Below are 18,374 nucleotides of genomic sequence, written 5' to 3'. Positions count from 1 at the left end.
TGGGCAAGAGGGCTCTTGCTTTAGGGTCCATGCTTTAGAGAGCTCTTTTCTGGTTCACTCCTCTTCCTGTGGTGGCTGACCCCTGATTTTAGACTGTGCTTTGGGAACTAAGAACCCTGGAGTTCTCTGTCTCAATGACTTAAGTTCATTTCAAAGCCTGTGAATTGCCTCTTTCTCAGGTCTGTTCTTTAGGAGGTGAAGCACACTATTGACATGCACAATAGTAAACTGGAGGAAGGGCAAAGAGGTGGGTATTTTGAGGTGAGGCTGGAGTTGGATCCTATGTACATCCAAGAATGTCTACACCTGAGAGTTCGAGTCTCATCAAGCTAAGGGACAGAGGGAGGTGTGGGAGAGAAAGGGAGCAGGCCGGGCCAGGAGCTGGGGCCGGCTTACCACTTATCCCACCCAGAACGCCACCACATTCTGCTTGGCTCACCAAGGGTGATGATTCTGCATTTGAACTTTCCAAGTTGCTATGAGGATATGTCATGAAGGTTAGAGGATAGAGCATACTTACTTGCCAGTTTATTAGTTTGGTTTATGTCTTTTTAATATTTAGACGTATCATATAAGGGTCATTATTTGTATGCTTGCCCTAAAATTTGTACATTTGCCCTTAATCTGCAGATGTAAGACACAAGCCTTAAATGGACCCAACTTTATTTTGAAGTTTCTTCTTAATCTAATAATAAGTTAAGAGAATTTAGTAAAAAAGATTAATTATAATTTCATCAATATCCTCATACAAAAGTGACCTACTTTGCATCAGTTTAGCTATAGTAAGTTGGATTCTAAAGTTGAAATAAATGATAACTAGAGAAGTTGATTTTAAAGGAGACAATTTTTAAGGTTTTCTTCCATTAAAACTTAATATAGGGATGACGTTAGAGTAATGGCGGGGTAGGAAGCGATACCGATAAATCTCCCCCAAAACTCAACAAGATCTTCAACCAGAAACAGAAAAACCTATACTTGGAGCTTCCAGATGCTTCGCAATACACCCAAAGGTATGATTGAGTGAAAAATTGGCTAAATATATAACCAAACCCCGAAGGAAATAGGGAGTAAGAAATGCTCCGCCTTCCTCACTAACCTAAACAGGGCGGCTTTCTCTGGTAACTGTGAATATAGAAACTGAGGCGGGCAAAGGGGGTGAATAGATCCAGGCCGCCGCGGCACAAACGGCCGAACCAGGCTGTGGCACACAGATCCAAGCCGAGGAAAATCTGATCCTGTGGCAACCCGGGCAATACAAGCTAACACTCGCGCCAAACCCAAACAAAGAAAGACAAGCGGAGCGGCCATTTTACCCGGTCTCCTGGTCGGTGCGCAGTTAGTGGGCGAGAATTTCTTCCTAGGCCCCGAGAGTGGGTGCCCGTGTTGCCCCACGGAGAGGCAGGGTCAGAGGCCTTTCTGTGGGCCGAGGACAGAGTCTCTGGGCAGCCCCAGCGCCCTGGGAAAGCCACGCACGGGAGGGAGTGAGAACTAATTCCAACGGTGGAGACTTTCCGTGCTGGTGAGGGTGTTTCACTCAGAGGGAAACGCGGCCGGCCTCATATCCTGGTGTGCGCGCGCAGATAAGGAGTGAGTGATTCCTCCGAGTGCCTCGGCAGGGCGCGCCCGTGTTATCGCAGAGAGGGGCAGAGTCAGGGGCCTTTGTGTGGGCCAAAGCGGAATCTCGAGCCGCCCCAGCGCCTTGCAAAAGCCGCGCACGGGGACGGAGTGAGACTCAATTCCAACGCTGCAACTTTTCCCTGCGGTTGGGGGTTTCACTCAGAGCGTGAGACTGCTGGCTGGATATCCTGGTCGCAGACAGTGAGTGAGAGTTTCCTCCAAGCGCCCCCCATAAGTGGGCGCCCGCTTGTGTTACCAGAGAGTGGCAGAGCCAGTGGTCTTTGAGTGGGCGGAAAGCCCGCCTGATTATGCTAGCAGCTCTGACTGACTGAGCCTTACCCAGAGCCCTGTGCTGAGTGGAAATAGAGTGGGGAGTTGCCAGCTCTTTGAGCCTCTTACTATCCAGGCAGAGGCAGCAGCAACCCCATAGCTGGATTATCAGGCTACTAATTGAGGAAGGAAAGACTAGGAGAAAGGCTCCAGGAACACGGACTCTCTCACTGTCGGAGCCTATAAATGCTAATGAGCCTCGACTCCCACGAGACTAAAGCACAATACATGACATTGCCATAGAGACTTATCAACTGCAAGCCTCTACCTGAGCGTGCCAAAGGGGCAGAACCCGGGGTACAGAGTCACCGACCAGGAAGAGGGAGAGAAAAGAAAAAGCAAGAAGATAACCTCTCAAAATCAAGAATAATCTGCAGACTTTATAACCTATCACATTTTATTATATTTGTTCGTTTGTTTCTCTTATCTTCATTCTTGAGACTTTTTTTTCCTCCTCCAATTTGGCCGATTAACTCTCTACTGGTCTTACTCTCTCCTCTCCTTGAACTACACTACACATAAGTGTTACATCTCCCATTATCTTTTCTCTTCTCTTCCTTTCTCTCTATGAGGGTTGCACTCCAAAACCCTTAACTCTCTCTCTCTCTCCTTTCTTTTTTCTTCTTTTAGTGGTTCCCTCTTTTTTTTCTCTCTCTCTCTTTCTTTTCTCCCTCTATATTAGTTTCTTCCTTTCTCCTTTACATCTCCTCTCATTCAAACCTCAATAACAAACAAATTATCTTATCTGGGACTCAAACCTATGTTTGTGGCATTTTGGGGGGTTTTTACTTCACCTTTTTAACTCACTAGCAGTGCTCCCATCCCTGGCTCTCCATATTATCTAGTTCTTGTTCCACTAAATACAATAGTAAGTTTTTAATTTGTCCCCCCATTTTTCCGTTTTCCTCTTATTCCTCTCATCATAACTCTTAGACAACCAACACCTAAAAGCAAATCATTTTATTCTTGACCCAAATTTTTTCCTTATTTGTTTTTTGTGGATCCATACGCTCTTTTTTTTTTCTTTTTAATTTTTTTTTCCTTTTTTTTTTCCTTTTTTTCTTTTTTGCCCCTTTATTACTTTTCCCCAATTCAGGCCCTCCATCACAGGCATTGTTTGTTATAACTCACAGTCCACCACAAGATTTTCTCAAGAAAGAGGGGAGAGGAGAGGAGAGGAAAAAAGGAGGGGGGGAATAATTTCCTTTTTTTAAAAATTTTTATTTTATTTTATTTTTCTTTATTTCATTATTAATTTTTTTAAAAAAAAAACAACTCTTTTCGATTTTTTATTTTTTAAATTTTTTTTAACTTTTTATTCTTTATTAAATCTCATTAATATTATCAACAAAACCACCCTCAGATGCCATTAAGGAAGAGAAAATCGAATATCATGGATACAAAAGAAAGAGAGGTAACACAGCTAGATGAGGAAAAATCTATGGAGAAAAAATTTAATATATTGGAAACCTTGGAGCTAAATGACAGAGAATTCAAGATAGAAATACTAAAAATCCTCCGAGATATACAAGAAAACACAGAAAGGCAATATAGGGAGCTCAGAAAACAACTCAATGAACACAAAGAATATATGTCCAAGGAAATTGAAACTATAAAAACAAATCAAACAGAGATGAAAAACTCAATTCACGAGCTGAAAAACGAAGTAACAAGCTTAGCTAATAGAACAGGTCAGATAGAAGAGAGGATTAGTGAAATAGAAGACAAGCAACTTGAGGCACAACAGAGAGAAGAAGAAAGAGACTCAAAAATTAAAAAAAATGAGATAGCCCTACAAGAATTATCTGACTCCATAAAAAAGAATAACATAAGAATAATAGGTATATCAGAGGGAGAAGAGAGAGAAAATGGAATGGAGAAAATACTCAAACAAATAATAGATGAGAACTTCCCAAGCCTGTGGAAAGAACTAAAGCCTCAAGTTCAAGAAGCAAACAGAACTCCAAGTTTTCTTAACCCCAACAAACCTACTCCAAGGCATATCATAATGAAATTGACACAAACCAACAGCAAAGAAAAAATTCTCAAGGCAGCCAGGGAAAAGAAGAATACAACATATAAAGGAAGGCCCATTAGATTATCATCAGATTTCTCAGCAGAAACTCTACAAGCTAGAAGAGAGTGGACCCCAATATTTAAAGTCCTGAAAGAGAGGAACTTTCAGCCACGAATACTATACCCATCAAAGCTATCCTTCAAATACGAAGGAGAAATAAAAACATTCACAGATACAGAAAAGATGAGGGAATTTATCATCAGAAAACCCCCACTCCAGGAATTACTAAAGGGGGTTCTCCAATCAGATACAAAGAACAAAAAAAAAAAAACAGAGCCACAAGTAAAAGCTCCAAGAAGAACACAATAAAACCAAATTTAAACTGTGACAACAACAAAAAGAAAGAGGGGGAGAAGATGGAGATTAACAGTAGCAAAGGACGATGGAGTGCAAAAGTACTCACAAAATAGTTCGCTACAATGAACAGGGTAGGGACCCTTTTCATTACTCAAAGGTAACCACCATTGAAAAAACCACTACAGAAGCACATGAGATAAAAAAGATAGCAACAGAGGAAAGATGTATGGAATACAACCAAATAAAAACAAAAGATAGAAAAACGAAAGAGAAGGATCAAACAAGACACGAAACTAACAGAAAGCAAGATATAAAATGGCAATAGGGAACTCACAAGTATCAATAATTACACTAAATGTAAACGGATTAAACTCACCAATAAAAAGGCACAGAGTAGCAGAATGGATTAAAAAAGAAAATCCAACTGTATGCTGCCTACAGGAAACTCATCTAAGTAACAAGGATAAAAACAAATTCAAAGTGAAAGGCTGGAAAACAATACTCCAAGCAAATAACATCCAAAAAAAAAGCAGGTGTAGCAATACTCGTATCGGATAATGCTGACTACAAGAAAGGAAAAGTACTCAGAGACAAAAATGGCCATTTCATAATGGCTAAGGGGACACTGAATCAAGAAGACATAACAATTCTTAATATATATGCACCAAACCAAGGAGCACCAAAATATATAAGACAGCTACTTATTGATCTTAAAACAAAAACTGACAAAAATACAATCATACTTGGAGACCTCAATACACCGCTGACGGCTCTAGATCGGTCATCCAAACAGAGAATCAACAAAGACATAGTGGCCTTAAACAAAACACTAGAGCACCTGGATATGATAGACATCTACAGGACATTTCATCCCAAAGTGACTGTGTATACATTTTTCTCCAGTGTACATGGATCATTCTCCAGAATTGACCAAATGTTGGGCCACAAAAATAACATCAGCAAATTCAGAAAAATTGAAGTTGTACCAAGCATATTTTCTGATCATAAAGCCTTGAAACTAGAATTCAACTGCAAAAAAGAGGAAAAAAATCCCACAAAAATGTGGAAACTAAACAACATACTTTTAAAAAATGAATGGGTCAAAGAAGAAATAAGTGCAGAGATCAAAAGATATATACAGACTAATGAAAATGACAATACGACATATCAGAATCTATGGGATGCAGCAAAAGCAGTGATAAGAGGGAAGTTCATATCGCTTCAGGCATATATGAACAAACAAGAGAGAGCCCAAGTGAACCACTTAACTTCTCACCTTAAGGAACTAGAAAAAGAAGAACAAAGACAACCCAAAACCAGCCGAAGAAAGGAAATAATAAAAATCAGAGCAGAAATAAATGAATTAGAGAACAGAAAAACTATAGAAAAAATTAATAGAACAAGGAGCTGGTTCTTTGAAAAGATCAACAAAATTGACAAACCCTTGGCAAGACTTACCAAGGAAAAAAGAGAAAGAACTCATATAAACAAAATCCAAAATGAAAGAGGAGAAATCACCACGGACACCGTAGATATACAAAGAATTATTGTAGAATACTATGAAAAACTTTATGCCACTAAATTCAACAACCTAGAAGAAATGGATAAATTCCTAGAACAATACAACCTTCCTAGACTGAGTCAAGAAGAAGCAGAAAGCCTAAACAGACCTATCAGTAGAGAAGAAATAGAAAAAACCATTAAAAACCTCCCCAAAAATAAAAGTCCAGGCCCTGACGGCTATACCAGCGAATTTTATCAAACATTCAAAGAAGACTTGGTTCCTATTCTACTCAAAGTCTTCCAAAAAATTGAAGAAGAAGCAATACTTCCAAACACATTTTATGAGGCCAACATAACCCTCATACCAAAACCAGGCAAGGATGGCACAAAAAAAGAAAACTACAGACCAATATCTCTAATGAATACAGATGCTAAAATACTAAACAAAATACTAGCAAATCGAATACAACAACATATTAAAAAAAGAATACATCATGATCAAGTGGGATTCATCCCAGAATCTCAAGGATGGTTCAACATACGTAAAACGGTTAATGTAATACACCATATCAACAAAACAAAGAACAAAAACCACATGATCTTATCAATAGACGCAGAAAAGGCTTTTGATAAAATACAACACAATTTTATGTTTAAGACTCTCAACAAAATGGGTATAGAAGGAAAATATCTCAACATGATAAAGGCCATATATGATAAACCATCAGCTAACATCATATTAAATGGCACTAAACTGAAGGCTTTCCCCCTTAAATCAGGAACAAGACAGGGTTGTCCACTCTCTCCACTCTTATTTAATGTGGTACTAGAGGTTCTAGCCAGAGCAATCAGACAAGACAAAGAAATAAAAGGCATCCATATCGGAAAAGAAGAAGTAAAGGTATCGCTTTTTGCAGATGATATGATCCTATACATCGAAAACCCCAAAGAATCCACAAAAAGACTACTAGAAACAATAAGCCAATACAGTAAGGTCGCAGGATACAAAATTAACATACAGAAGTCAATAGCCTTTCTATATGCCAACAATGAAACAACTGAGAAGGAACTCAAAAGAATAATCCCCTTCACGATTGCAACAAAAAAAATAAAATACTTAGGAATAAACATAACAAAGAATGTAAAGGACTTATATAATGAAAACTATAAACCATTTTTAAGGGAAATCGAAAAAGATATAATGAGATGGAAGAATATACCTTGTTCTTGGCTAGGAAGAATAAATATAATCAAGATGGCTATATTACCCAAAGCAATATACAAATTTAATGCAATTCCCATCAAACTTCCAATGACGTTTTTTAAAGAAATAGAGCAAAAAATCATCAGATTTATATGGAACTATAAAAAACCCCGAATAGCCAAAGCAATCCTAAAGAAAAAGAATGAAGCTGGGGGCATAACAATACCTGACTTCAAACTCTATTATAGGGCCACGACAATCAAAACAGCATGGTATTGGCAGAAAAATAGACACTCAGACCAATGGAACAGAATAGAAAGTCCAGAAATAAAACCACATATATATAGTCAAATAATTTTTGATAAAGGGGCCAACAACACACAATGGAGAAAAGAAAGCCTCTTCAATAAATGGTGCTGGGAAAACTGGAAAGCCACATGCAAAAGAATGAAACTGGACTACAGTCTCTCTCCTTGTACAAAAATTAACTCAAAATGGATCAAAGATCTAAACATAAGACCTGAAACAATTAAGTACATAGAAGAAGACATAGGTACTCAACTCATGGAACTGGGTTTTAAAGAGCATTTTATGAATTTGACTCCAATGGCAAGAGAAGTGAAGGCAAAAATTAATGAATGGGACTACATCAGACTAAGAAGTTTTTGCTCAGCAAGAGAAACTGATAACAAAATAAACAGAAAGCCAACTAAATGGGAACTGATATTTTCAAACAACAGCTCAGATAAGGGCCTAATATCCAAAATATACAAAGAACTCATAAAACTCAACAACAAACAAACAATCCAATAAAAAAATGGGAAGAGGATATGAATAGACACTTCTCCCAGGAAGAAATACAAATGGCCAACAGATATATGAAAAGATGCTCATCTTCTCTAGCTATTAGAGAAATGCAAATCAAAACGGCAATGAGATACCACCTCACACCTGTTCGATTAGCTGTTATTAGCAAGTCAGGTAATAGCAAATGTTGGAGAGGCTGTGGAGAAAAAGGAACCCTCATCCACTGTTGGTGGGAATGTAAAGTAGTACAACCATTATGGAAGAAAGTATGGTGGTTCCTCAAAAAACTGAAAATAGAACTACCTTATGACCCAGCAATCCCTCTACTGGGTATATATCCCCAAAACTCAGAAACATTGATACGTAAAGACACATGCAGCCCCATGTTTACTGCAGCATTGTTCACAGTGGCCAGGACATGGAAACAACCAAAAAGCCCATCAATAGATGACTGGATAAAGAAGATGTGGCACATATACACTATGGAATACTACTCAGCCATAAGAAATGATGACATCGGAACATTTATAGCAAAATGGTGGGATCTTGATAACATGATATGAAGCGAAATAAGTAAATCAGAAAAAAACAGGAACTGTATTATTCCATACGTAGGTGGGACATAATACTGAAACTAAGAGACATTGACAAGAGTGTGGTGGTTACGGGGGGGAGGGGGGAATGGGAGAGGGATAGGGGGTGGGGAGGGGCACAAAGAAAACAAGATAGAAGGTGACAGAGGACAATCTGACTTTGGGTGGTGGGTATGCAACATAATTGAACGACAAGATAACCTGGACTTGTTATCTTTGAATATATGTATCCTGATTTATTGATGTCACCCCATTAAAAAAATAAAATTATAAATAAAAATAAAAAAAAAATAAATAAAAAAAATAAAAAAAAATAAAAAAAATTCCATGAAGCATGGAGGCAACTGGAGCAGCAAACCCGTGCCAACTGGTTTCTGTGCCGAAGTCTCTCCACCTGCCTTCCCCAAATTTGCATCTGCCACTCTCTATCACGCATCGGAAACAAGCGCCCCTATGAAAAATCATAGACAGGGGTGTCCAGTACCCGGATCCATACCAGAGACCAAATTAAGTAATGTAGTTCAATGGAAGGTCAAAAGGACAGGTCAGTCAACCTTGACTGAAGAACCATGGGCAGTTCTTACTGCTTGCAGAATCACAGAGGATTTAGTCATGGCTACATTTTGATCATACAAAAGACCCCATAGTGGATCTCCATCTTCATTGACTGAAGATGACTAGAAAACTGAATCAACAGGCACAACACAACCTTTTGTACAACCCTGCTGTACAAAAGGCCTCCAGCACTTGACTATTCTAAGAGCAGAGGCACAAGTGGAAGAAATTTCTACAGAAAAATCAATTCTGCCAGCTACAGGAACAAAACAGAAGAGGAGTGTTAAATTCCATGATAGTGTGTCAAGTGACGAAGCAAGTAACCCTCTCACAGACTCAAAGATATCTCTGGAGCCACTAGCAGAAAAAGATACGACTCCTTACAAATCACAGTGAATAATCTGGTCAAGCTTATTGATGCCAAATTCCAGCTGTTGGAAGCAAAGGTGAACAAGACAGATGTCTCCTTTGTGCATTCAAGATCTATGTAAAGAACTTACCCACTTGGGATCTTTTATTCAAGTCTTGGTCCCGACAGAACCAACAATCCTCCTTTGACTGTTACTGTATCCTCTGCTCCGGTATATAATGTTGAAAGCAATTTTTACAGCATGTAGAAAGGTAGCTGATTATCAAAGAATATGTATTGTTGTGAAACAAATTACTGTGAATCTTAGCAGTTAAAAATAACAAATATTTATGATTTCAAAAAAAAACAAAACAAAAAACTTAATATATGACTGTTGCTCACTGTATCTAAATATTTATAGAATTCTATAGGTGAGCATATATACCATGAATAAATGACTATTAATTAATATGTGTCTGTGCATTAATAATAAAAACAGAATAGGACAACAAGACCTTAGAGCTGGAAGTGAATCCAGATATCATTTAGTTTCATCACTTCTATAGATGAGGACTCTAAGGCCTAGATATCTAATTCATCCATTAGGGTGAGCTTAGTATACTTTTAACTGGAATCATGCGAGATAGTAAACAAATGGAGCTGATTCACAGTCTAGAGGCAGTTAAGAAAAACAAAATGAGAAAGAGAAGAATGCAGCCTATTTTTTCATACTTATGTTTCTCAACCATATTCTTAAATCACTACTGAAAATGTTCCCCCAAAAGTCAATATTTTGTTTCTAGGAGACCAAACCAGCTTGAAAGCAAAGTCCATGTTGCCGTCTATTACCATGCTATAGTGACCTTGAGACACCTCTGTAGAAGTCCATGCACACAGGAATCTGGACAGGGTGAGTTCCCTTCAACTGGGCAGGTGGGCGAGGCAGTGGGATAGAACCAGAATGAGAAGGCATTACTTGTCTACTTTCTCTCAGTCCACTTGGAAAACCAAGCATTATAGGCTCTGGACAAAAGCACCAAGGAGGTAGGAAGTGCTCTGCTGGTGTGGCCTTTATATGTCTTTGTGGACAATCAGATTAAGTGAGAATAATAAAGTATTACTAGTTACTAAGTTATAAATAGTTACTAAGCCATCCCAGCAGGCAGTGTCCACAACTGAAGTACACACAGTTTTACCAAAATAGATTTCACTGTGAACATCTAGTCTAATTACTAAATATGCAAGATGGTTTCAGTCAGTTTTGATTTGTGATCGGAAGGTTTAAGGTTTTGCTTTCTTTGCCAGGTTAAAATCAGGTAGAAAGCTGCTATTGTCTCCAATGTGTGCCATCCTGCTGATCAAGGTGGCTGGCGGGGCGAGCACAGCTAAGTCAAGTGAAGAGTCTTAACAGACCTGTGAGATGGCACACTGCATTATAACTCAACCTATTTACGATAAATATTCACATATTGGCTACTTTAATTTTATTTTAGGTGAAGTAGAAGCAATTATTTATGCTTCTGTTGTTAACTAACTAAAAAGAATTGGCCCTGGCCAGTTGGCTCAGTGGTAGAGCGTCGGCCTGGTGTGCAGGAGTCCCGGGTTCGATTCCCGGCCAGGACACACAGGAGAAGCGCCCATCTGCTTCTCCACCCCTCCCCCTCTCCTTCCTCTCTGTCTTTCTCTTCCCCTCCCGCAGCCAAGTCTCCACTGGAGCAAATTTGGCCTGGGCACTGAGGATGGCTCTGTGGCCTCTGCTTCAGGCACTAGAATGGCTCTGGTTGCAACAGAGCGACGCCCCCTGGTGGGTGTGCTGGGTGGATCCCGGTCGGGCGCATGCGGAAGTCTGTCTGACTGCCTCCCCGTTTCCAACTTCAGAAAAACACATACACACACACAAAAGAATTATATGTACTCACTTAACCCAAATGTATTAAATGTGTTTGCAGACAAAATGCAAATAAACTGAAAATACCAGTAACCTCTTTGATACAGTCCAAATTTCACTTTAAGGAAAAATAACCGGATTTTTTGTTTGTTTGTTTTTAAATTCTCAGACACCATTAGGGCCGAATGGATGACATTTTAAGTACTTTCACAATTCAGAGAAATGAACGGGTATGCTATGGAGTGTGCATATATTTGGGGTGAGGGAGAAGAATGAAGAAAGAGTTACAGAGCAGGGAAAGTAATTTGGTCTATGATACCTTGATGTAAACATTTTGGATCAAGAAATTATTTCCAGGAAACTGGGACTAGTTGGTGTGTACCATTTACCTTACATGCCTTTTTTTTTTTTTTTTTTTCCCTGAAGTGAGAAATAGGGAGGCAGAGAGAGACTCCTGCATGCCCCTGACTGGGATCCATCCGGCATGCCCACCAGGTGGTGATGCTCTGCCCATCTGGGGCGTTGCTTGACTGCATCTGGAGCCCTTCTAGCACCTGGGGTGGAGGTCATGGAGCCATCCTCAGCACCCAGGCCTACTTTGCTCCAATGGAGCCTTGGCTGCGGAAGGGAAAAAGAGAGACAGAGAGAAAGGAGAGGGGAAGGGTGGAAAAAGCAGGTGGGCACTTCTCTTGTGTGCCCTAGCTAGGAATCAAGTCCGGGACCTCCACACACGGGGCTGACGCTCTACCGCTGAGCCAACCGGCCAGGGGTACCTTATATGCTTTTGAGACTTTCTACCACGTTTGTCAAACAAACTATCAAATAAACAACAACTAGTGAGAAAATCAAAAGGAAGATACCTTCAAAAATAATATTTCACAGCCATCTAAACTTTTGAAGAATTGAAAAATAAAAGTCACTCATGCAAGGTTCAGAACTCCAGCATGTTTAATTGTGGTCAGTCCTTGCTTTGATGCTTAGCTTTTGACTTAGGAGCTAGAGCAGTTCTTTCTTTACTTACATGGAGTCCAATTTATTTTAGCTCAAGATTCTGTCTTTTAAAATCTCATGCTGAACTTCTCAGAAAACCTGAAGGTCATGTTTACAGAATAGATGCACAGCAGGATTAAATAAATGTGGACCTGCCTGAGTAGCAGGTCTTTATTTTCTCAGAGAAGTTGTTGATTTTCAGATGATTATTTTTGTAATATAAAATATAGATCCTGGATTAGGAAAACAAATGGTCCACCTGACACACTCATAAGTAGTTTTCTAAGAGCTAACTTTAGATTGTTTTAGCTTTTTCATTTCATCATCAGTGAGATTTAAAATACGTAAGAATTCTCCAGTGCTTCTCAAGACTCTCTCATTGAGGCAAACACTTCTGCACAACACAAACCAAGAAATGAGGGTTTTGTGGAGAAGGTGAGATCACAGAATTTATTATCTTTCTTCATTTTAGCTAATGGATGAGCAGGGGAATGTCATGAAAAGTTGATAATATAAGATGATGGGATACATGTGAGAAGGCCAAAAATGATGATGACAACAGACAGGATAAAAGGAATAAGTTGCGCTTTTGTCGCAGTATCGACACACTGAAACTTCACTGATGGCTATAAGCACACTATTCTTAGCCCTCATGTTTCATACAGTGGTCTTTCTGTATGTCAGATTGTATCATTAGACTTCTGTTTTAGCTGTGATACTTCTGATTTATGGAATTCTTTGTAGTTCATAAAGTATTTTAATTCATATTATTATTATTTTACTTGCTTCTCACCATAACTAGAGTGAGATAGGTAAAATGGGAATTTGTCCACACAGTATAGGTCAGTAAAAAGGATCACAGGCTATAGCATACACTCCTGAGTAATTTTGAGGCCAGAACAAATGTTACAATGTACTTTTCTACCTATCAGACTTTGAGTCAAAATGCATACAAACACGCACCCACAATTTAAAAGAAAAGAGAAGCTTTTAAAGAAATTTTGTGTATGAAAACGGCTATTATATTTCTAGTATCCTCTTCTCTACATAAGATTGTTTAATATATACAGGTGCTATTTAACTTAACAGACATAAATAGTGGTTTTAAAAACTGATAGTTTTTTAAATCATAGAAATATTTCACTTTAAGAAAATATAAAAATTAAGAGATTATATTGCTTTACAAAAAGATTCAAAATAATATTGCTTTAAGTAGCAAAATTCCTCAGTCCATTTAAGATATGTTGATTTATGAAAATACGATTCATATAGCACTTTACAGGAATGCATCTGTTATATTCATCTGTGCTTACCTGTAATTTACTGTAGAGGGAACAATTGAGTGATAATAATAATAACATACTCATATAGTTCTTCATTATACATTTTAAAGTGTTTTCCCCTAATTTATTGCACTTGTCTTTAGTAACCTTAAAAGGGAGGCAGAGAAGGTATTATTATCCTTTCTTTACACATGAGAAATTGAGAGGTTAAGTGACTTTTCCAAGGTCAGACAGACTACTCATTCATTCACTGCTATTTGAGTGATGTAGTTTTACCAGGGTAGTTAAGGAAGTAAGGTTCTTCCTATTTTTTAACCAGCTGTGAAGGCTATTAAAACAGAAGTGGATGATCTCACTAATATAATGTTGAACAAAAGAAGCCATACACAAAAGTATATATACTGTAGGATTCTATTAATTTAAAATTTAAATGCAAGCAAAATTAATCTATGGTGGTAGAAGTCAGAATAGTGGTAAACTTTGGGAAGATGAGGTACTAACTAGAGCATAAAGGGGAGATTTTCGGATATGATAACATTCTATTTCTTGACCTAATTTTTGGTTACATAGTTATATTCACTGTGAAAATTCACTGAGATCTAGACTTAAGATTTGTCCACTTTTCCTTACATATAGTATAGAAGTTTTCTTATAAAAAAGAATTTTAGCCTTGGCTATGTAGTTCAGTTGGTTAGAGTATCATCCTAATAATCCAAGATTGTGGGTTCAATCCCTGGCCAAGACACATAGAAGAATCAACCAATGAATGTATAAATAAGTGGAATAACAAATTGATGTTTCTCTCTGTGTGTCTCTCTCATCTCTTTCCCATCTCTCTCTCTCAAGTCAATCAATAAAATTTATTTAAATAAAAATAATTTTACATCTTGAAAATAGTACAACACACTTTAATCATTATATCACACATATCCTTTGAACATTTGTGATTTAAATAACTGTCTGAACTGTACTTTTAAAATAAGAAGATGAATTAAAGCTGAAGAGTTTAACAACAGAAGAAAAAGTTTATAGGAAGAATACCCAGGATACTCTTCATCTCAAATGTTGCTATAAGAAATGGGAAACTGTATGAGGCCAACATAACCCTCATACCAAAACCAGGCAAGGACAACACAAAAAAGGAAAACTATAGACCAGTATCTCTAATGAATACAGATGCAAAATCCCAAACAAAATACTAGCAAACTGAATACAACAACACATTAAAAAAATAATTCACCATGATCAAGTGGGATTCATCCTAGAATCACAAGGATGGTTCAACATTTGTAAAATAATTAGCATAATATACCATATCAACAAAACAAAGAACAAAAACCATATGATCCTATCAATAGATGCAGAAAAGGCAGTTGATAAAATACAACATCATTTTATGTTTAAAACATTCAACAAAATGGGTATAGAAGGAAAATATCTCAACATAATAAGGCTATTTATGAGAAACCATCAGCCCACATCATATTAAATGGCAAAAAACTAAAAATTTTTTCTCTAAAATCAGGAACAAGATAAGGCTGCCCACTGTCTCCACTTCTATTCAACATAGTGCTGGAAGTTCTAGCCAGAGCAATCAGACAAGAGAAAGAAATAAAAGGCATTTATATTGGGAAAGAAGAAGTAAAAGTTTCACTTTTTGCAGATGATATGATCCTGTATATAGAAAACCACAAAGACTCCACAGAAAGACTATTAGAAACAATGAACCAATACAGTAAGGTTGCAGGATACAAAATTAACATACAGAAGTCTATTGCTTTCTTATATGCCAACAATGAAACTTCAGAAAATGAACTAAAAAAAAAAATCCCTTTTACAGCTGCAACCAAAAAATAAAATAAAATACCTAGGAATAAACATATCAAAGAATGTAAAGGACCTATATAATGAAAACTACAAAGCATTATTAAAGGAAATAGAAAAAGACACAATGAAATGAAAAATATTCCTTGTTCTTGGATAGAAAGAATAAATATAGTTAAAATTACCATATTATCCAAAGCAATATACAAATTTAATGCAATTCCCATCAAAATTCCAATGTTATTCTTTAAAGAAATGGAAAAATCATCAGGTTTATATAGAACCATAAAAAACCCTGAATAGCAAAGTAATCCTAAGGAAAAAAATGAAACTGGGGTATAGAATACCTGACTTCAAATTATACTACAGAGGCACGATAATCAAAACAGCATGGTATTGGCAAAAAAATAGACACTCAAACCAATGGAACAGAATAGAGAGCCCAGAAATAAAACCACATATATATGGTCAAATCAACTTTGATAAAGGAGCCAAAAACACACAATGGAGAAATAAAAGCCTCTTCAATAAATGGTGCTGGGAAAACTGGAAAACCATGTGCAAAAGAATGAAACTCAACTACAGTTTGTCTCCTTGTACAAAATTTAATTCTATATTAGGTCTAAAGACCTAATATAAAATCTGAAACAATAAAATACATGGAAAACATAGGTACTAAACTCATGGACCTTGGCCATAGAGAACATTTTATAAATTTGACTCCAAAGGCAAAGATAAATGAATGGGACTACATCAGACTAGAAGCTTCTGCACAGCAAAAGAAACTGACAACAAAACAGACAGCCAACTAAATGGGAAATGATATTTTCAAACAACAGCTCAGATAAGGGCTAATATTCAAAATATATAAAGAACTCACAAATTTAAACAACAAAAAAAGTAAACAATCCAATGAAAAAATGGAAAGAAGACATGAACAGATAGTTTTCCCAGGAAGAAATACAAATGGCCAATAGATATATGAAAAGATGCTCATCTTCACTAGCTATTAGAGAAATGAAAATCAAAACTACAATGAGATACCGCCTCACACCTGTTAGATTAGCTATAAACAACAAGACAGGTAATAACAAGTGTTAGAGAGGTGGAGAAAAAAGAACCCTCATTCACTGTTGGTGGGAATGTAAAGTAGTACAACCATTATGGAAGAAAGTATTGTGGTTCCTCAAAAATAGAATAGAACTACCATATGACCCAGCAATCCCTCTACTGGGTATATACCCCCAAAACTCAAAATCATTGGTACGTAAAGACACATGCAGCCCCATATTCATCACAGCATTGTTCACGGTGGCCAAGACATGGAAACAACAAAAAAGCCCTTCAATAGATGATTGGATAAAGAAGATGTGGTACATATATACAATGGAATACTACTTAGTCATAAGAAATGATGACATAGGATCATTTACGACAACATGGACGGACCTTGATAACATAATAATGAGTGAAATAAGTAAATCAGAAAAAACTAAGAACTGTATAATTCCATATATGGGTGGGACACAAAATTGAGATTCATGGACATAGATAAGAGTGCAGTGGTTACCAGGGGGAGGGGAAGGGAGGAGAGGGAGGGATGGTGGGAGGAGGGGGGCATGAAGAAAACCAAATGAAGGGTGAAGGAGGATGATTTGACTTTGGGTGATGGGTCTACAACATAATCAAATGTCAAAATGATCTGGAGATATTTTCTCTAAATCTATGTGCTCTTGTTGACAAATGTCACCCTGTTAAAATTAATTGTCTAAATAAAACTATAAAAAACTCATAAAAAAAAGAAATGGGAAACTGGAGCACACTAAAACCATAACATTTAAGGCTAGGTGCAACATAGATATTTAATGATACTAAGTTAGGAATTGTAGAGAAATGAGATTAAATTGTCATTCACATAGTTTATTCTACAGAGAATATATGAATTTAAAAAAGATAAGATTGTAATTTAAAAATATCCATTTTATTTTAGAACTTTGTACATTAGATACTACACTGGGCATTGGGGTAGCAAGCCAATGGTAATGATAAAAATTTCAATAGGGTGTGCATACCTGGACTAAACAAGGGCTCCTAAGAGTCCCAAGGAGCCTTCTATTTAAGAATGTCTGCAAAAAATATGTTTTGACCATTATCCAGGATAGAAATCACAGGTGCATTCAATTGCCTAAAGCAATTTCAAAAGTTATACTGTTTTCCAAGATCCTTCACCTCTTGTGACCCTCTCACCCTGAGAGCTAGTGCTTCCCTATATGCAAAGTTACCATTAATGACAAATGTTTTGTTTAATTTGTATATCTAATTTTGTTGTTTTATTTTATTCTCTTCAAAAAGAATCCAATAATCCAATATAGTGTCCTCTCCCACACCCCAAGGCCCCAATTATCTATATCAAATACCTATCTTGATGTCATAAATCAGAAACAAGAAATTCCCAGGCAAAGGGTCATATTCAGTCCCAATGTGCTTTCATTTCACCAGTAATGTTTCAAAGGCAGCTACAATACAGCTACACCTAGTTTGGTGAATTTCTTCCCAGGAGGGCTGTTGAAGGCATCCTGTACAAGGATTAGTCTTTGACCTTTAACACATTACACATTTGTTTCAATTCTTGATCAACTACCCTGTTTCTATGTTCAGGTTTACTAGAACTTAGCTAACTTATTTACAAATAAATTTTATACCCTCAACACCTGCCTGGTGCATGTCATAATTCTATAGCATGGACATGATCAAGCTTATTTTGATCACTGCATCCAGGACAATGCAGTGAGGTATAGCTGTCCTGTGGAATTTCGGTTATTAGATGGTCACCCTGTGTTCCCCAATACTGTTCATGTCATAAAATAGGCTAGAAAGATGACTGTAGTGACAGGGAAGAGAGACCGGGAGAGGCGGGTTGAAGGGCTTCTCCTTTTCAGGGCTCAGCAAGCTGCCCCAACTTCCATTACTGGCAAAGGATAAACAAGCAGGAGGCACTGACCCTACATGTCTACAGGGGAGTCCATGCGGAATCATTTCATGATCTTTTAAAATGAC

The 18,374-nt window shown here is 37.4% G+C and overlaps 1 protein-coding gene across 1 annotated transcript in view; it reads right to left on the bottom strand.

Annotated features, from left to right (window-relative positions):
• COL25A1 (collagen type XXV alpha 1 chain) overlaps window positions 1-18,374 on the bottom strand; it is a 603,455-nt gene that overhangs the window by 119,992 nt on the left and 465,089 nt on the right. The window lies entirely within an intron of this gene.

This window comes from Saccopteryx bilineata, chromosome 5 (assembly GCF_036850765.1).
Source record: "Saccopteryx bilineata isolate mSacBil1 chromosome 5, mSacBil1_pri_phased_curated, whole genome shotgun sequence".
NCBI lineage: Eukaryota > Metazoa > Chordata > Mammalia > Chiroptera > Emballonuridae > Saccopteryx > Saccopteryx bilineata.
This window is presented reverse-complemented; position numbering and strand designations above follow the sequence as displayed.